We start from the raw sequence: 5237 nt of genomic DNA, 5'->3' as shown, positions 1-5237 counted from the left end.
TTGTGAATTTCCAGTTTATTGGTATTAATTCATTAAATATACGATAAAAATGATACAAACACATAATTGATTAGATAATAACCTTAAATACTTCATTTTCAATCATCTATTTGTTTCTCGTTGAAATACTGAGTAAGATATTGAAAACGGGAGAAGTTCGGTTTTTATTGCATATATCGACGTTTCAGCCGGAATAGAACGGTTTTACATGTACATCTTCCATCGGTAATATAAACGAAAAATCAGGAACATTTTAGTTAATTCTAATGAAAACACATTGATTTTTATCATTTGTATTGAAAACAACATTCTCATATGTCTTTTCTTGGATCTAAATAATACGAAACCTCGCTCTATGATTCGAAGTTAAAATCCTTAAATTTGGTTTAATAGTGACTTTTTTTTTACGTTTTTCAAGTTGTTTGATATTACGTAAATATTTTCCTTTTTTCCATAATTTCGTTACTTTTTTACGTAGTAGCACGATATGTGATTTCGCCTACAAATCTCAGAATTTCGCCTAATATTGCATTTTAAGCAAGTTTTCTTCCTTTTGTTTCGTACTATAAATCATCGAATTTAGTAATATTTTGACGTTTATCATCCCCCTTTTCCTTTAAGTGATATAAACAAAATATCATCGAATTAGGCAATATTTTGCTGTTTTTCCACGTTTTTGTGAATTTCCAGTTTATTGGAATTAATTCAATAAATATACGATAAAAATGATACAAACACATAATTGATTAAATAATAAACTTAAATACTTCATCTTCAATCATCTATTTGTTTCTCGTTGAAATACTGAGTAAGATATTGAAAAGGGGAAAAATTCGGTTTTTATTGCATATATCGACGCTTCAGCTGGAATTGTGCGGTTTTACGTGTACATCTTCTATCGGTAATATAAACGGAAAATCAGGAACATTTTAGTTAATTCTAATGAAAATACATTGAATTTTGTCATTTGTATTGGAAACAACATTGTCATATGTCTTTTCTTGGATCTAAATAATACGAAACCTCGCTCTACGATTCGAAGTTTAAATCCTCAAATTTGGAATAATATTGACTTTTTTCAGGTTTTTCATGTAGTTTGATATTACGTAAATATATTCATTTTTACCAATATTTCGAAACTATTTCATGAAGTATCACGATATGTGATTTGGCCTTCATATTTTAGATTTTCGCATAATATTGCATTTTAAGCAAGTTTTCTTGCATTTTGTTTCGTACTAAACATCATCGAATTTAGCAATATTTTGACGTTTATCATTCCGTTTTCCTTTGTGTGATATAAACAAAATATCATCGAATTAGGCAATATTTTGCTGTTTTTCCACGTTTTTGTGAATTTCCAGTTTATTGGAATTAATTCATTAAATATACGATAAAAATGATACAAACAAATAATTGATTAGATAATAACCTTAAATACTTCATTTTCAATCATCTATTTGTTTCTCGTTAAAATACTGAGTAAGATATTGAAAACGGGAGAAGTTCGGTTTTTATTGCATATATCGACGTTTCAGCCGGAATAGAACGGTTTTACATGTACATCTTCCATCGGTAATATAAACGAAAAATCAGGAACATTTTAGTTAATTCTAATGAAAACACATTGATTTTTATCATTTGTATTGAAAACAACATTCTCATATGTCTTTTCTTGGATCTAAATAATATGAAACCTCGCTCTATGATTCGAAGTTAAAATCCTTAAATTTGGTTTAATAGTGACTTTTTTTACGTTTTTCAAGTTGTTTGATATAACGTAAATATATTCATTTTTACCATAATTTCGATACTTTTTCACGTAGTAGCACGATATGTGATTTCGCCTTCAAATATCAGAATTTCGCATAATATTGCATTTTAAGCAAGTTTTCTTCCTTTTGTTTCGTACTATAAATCATCGAATTTAGTAATATTTTGACGTTTATCATCCACCTTTTCCTTTATGTGATATAAACAAAATATCATCGAATTAGGCAATATTTTGCTGTTTTTCCACGTTTTTGTGAATTTCCAGTTTATTGGAATTAATTCATTAAATATACGATAAAAATGATACAAACACATAATTGATTAGATAATAACCTTAAATACTTCATTTTCAATCATCTATTTGTTTCTCGTTGAAATACTGAGTAAGATATTGAAAACGGGAGAAGTTCGGTTTTTATTGCATATATCGACGTTTCAGCCGGAATAGAACGGTTTTACATGTACATCTTCCATCGGTAATATAAACGAAAAATCAGGAACATTTTAGTTAATTCTAATGAAAACACATTGATTTTTATCATTTGTATTGAAAACAACATTCTCATATGTCTTTTCTTGGATCTAAATAATACGAAACCTCGCTCTATGATTCGAAGTTAAAATCCTTAAATATGGTTTAATAGTGACTTTTTTTACGTTTTTCAAGTTGTTTGATATTACGTAAATATTTTCATTTTTACCATGATTTCGATACTTTTTCACGTAGTAGCACGATATGTGATTTCGCCTTCAAATCTCAGAATTTCGCATAATATTGCATTTTAAGCAAGTTTTCTTCCTTTTGTTTCGTACTATAAATCATCGAATTTAGTAATATTTTGACGTTTATCATCCCCCTTTTTCTTTATGTGATATAAACAAAATATCATCGAATTCGGCAATATTTTGCTGTTTTTCCGCGTTTTTGTGAATTTCCAGTTTATTGGTATTAATTCATTAAATATACGATAAAAATGATACAAACACATAATTGATTAGATAATAACCTTAAATACTTCATTTTCAATCATCTATTTGTTTCTCGTTGAAATACTGAGTAAGATATTGAAAACGGGAGAAGTTCGGTTTTTATTGCATATATCGACGTTTCAGCCGGAATAGAACGGTTTTACATGTACATCTTCCATCGGTAATATAAACGAAAAATCAGGAACATTTTAGTTAATTCTAATGAAAACACATTGATTTTTATCATTTGTATTGAAAACAACATTCTCATATGTCTTTTCTTGGATCTAAATAATACGAAACCTCGCTCTATGATTCGAAGTTAAAATCCTTAAATTTGGTTTAATAGTGACTTTTTTTTTACGTTTTTCAAGTTGTTTGATATTACGTAAATATTTTCCTTTTTTCCATAATTTCGTTACTTTTTTACGTAGTAGCACGATATGTGATTTCGCCTACAAATCTCAGAATTTCGCCTAATATTGCATTTTAAGCAAGTTTTCTTCCTTTTGTTTCGTACTATAAATCATCGAATTTAGTAATATTTTGACGTTTATCATCCCCCTTTTCCTTTAAGTGATATAAACAAAATATCATCGAATTAGGCAATATTTTGCTGTTTTTCCACGTTTTTGTGAATTTCCAGTTTATTGGAATTAATTCAATAAATATACGATAAAAATGATACAAACACATAATTGATTAAATAATAAACTTAAATACTTCATCTTCAATCATCTATTTGTTTCTCGTTGAAATACTGAGTAAGATATTGAAAAGGGGAAAAATTCGGTTTTTATTGCATATATCGACGCTTCAGCTGGAATTGTGCGGTTTTACGTGTACATCTTCTATCGGTAATATAAACGGAAAATCAGGAACATTTTAGTTAATTCTAATGAAAATACATTGAATTTTGTCATTTGTATTGGAAACAACATTGTCATATGTCTTTTCTTGGATCTAAATAATACGAAACCTCGCTCTACGATTCGAAGTTTAAATCCTCAAATTTGGAATAATATTGACTTTTTTCACGTTTTTCATGTAGTTTGATATTACGTAAATATATTCATTTTTACCAATATTTCGAAACTATTTCATGTAGTATCACGATATGTGATTTGGCCTTCATATTTTAGATTTTCGCATAATATTGCATTTTAAGCAAGTTTTCTTGCATTTTGTTTCGTACTAAACATCATCGAATTTAGCAATATTTTGACGTTTATCATTCCCTTTTCCTTTGTGTGATATAAACAAAATATCATCGAATTAGGCAATATTTTGCTGTTTTTCCACGTTTTTGTGAATTTCCAGTTTATTGGAATTAATTCATTAAATATACGATAAAAATGATACAAACAAATAATTGATTAGATAATAACCTTAAATACTTCATTTTCAATCATCTATTTGTTTCTCGTTGAAATACTGAGTAAGATATTGAAAACGGGAGAAGTTCGGTTTTTATTGCATATATCGACGTTTCAGCCGGAATAGAACGGTTTTACATGTACATCTTCCATCGGTAATATAAACGAAAAATCAGGAACATTTTAGTTAATTCTAATGAAAACACATTGATTTTTATCATTTGTATTGAAAACAACATTCTCATATGTCTTTTCTTGGATCTAAATAATATGAAACCTCGCTCTATGATTCGAAGTTAAAATCCTTAAATTTGGTTTAATAGTGACTTTTTTTACGTTTTTCAAGTTGTTTGATATAACGTAAATATTTTCATTTTTACCATAATTTCGATACTTTTTCACGTAGTAGCACGATATGTGATTTCGCCTTCAAATATCAGAATTTCGCATAATATTGCATTTTAAGCAAGTTTTCTTCCTTTTGTTTCGTACTATAAATCATCGAATTTAGTAATATTTTGACGTTTATCATCCACCTTTTCCTTTATGTGATATAAACAAAATATCATCGAATTAGGCAATATTTTGCTGTTTTTCCACGTTTTTGTGAATTTCCAGTTTATTGGAATTAATTCATTAAATATACGATAAAAATGATACAAACACATAATTGATTAGATAATAACCTTAAATACTTCATTTTCAATCATCTATTTGTTTCTCGTTGAAATACTGAGTAAGATATTGAAAACGGGAGAAGTTCGGTTTTTATTGCATATATCGACGTTTCAGCCGGAATAGAACGGTTTTACATGTACATCTTCCATCGGTAATATAAACGAAAAATCAGGAACATTTTAGTTAATTCTAATGAAAACACATTGATTTTTATCATTTGTATTGAAAACAACATTCTCATATGTCTTTTCTTGGATCTAAATAATACGAAACCTCGCTCTATGATTCGAAGTTAAAATCCTTAAATATGGTTTAATAGTGACTTTTTTTACGTTTTTCAAGTTGTTTGATATTACGTAAATATTTTCATTTTTACCATGATTTCGATACTTTTTCACGTAGTAGCACGATATGTGATTTCGCCTTCAAATCTCAGAATTT

Source organism: Procambarus clarkii, chromosome 4, assembly GCF_040958095.1.
Source record: "Procambarus clarkii isolate CNS0578487 chromosome 4, FALCON_Pclarkii_2.0, whole genome shotgun sequence".
Classification (NCBI taxonomy): Eukaryota; Metazoa; Arthropoda; class Malacostraca; order Decapoda; family Cambaridae; genus Procambarus; species Procambarus clarkii.
The sequence above is the reverse complement of the archived record's forward strand: the minus strand, read 5'-3'. Positions refer to the sequence as shown.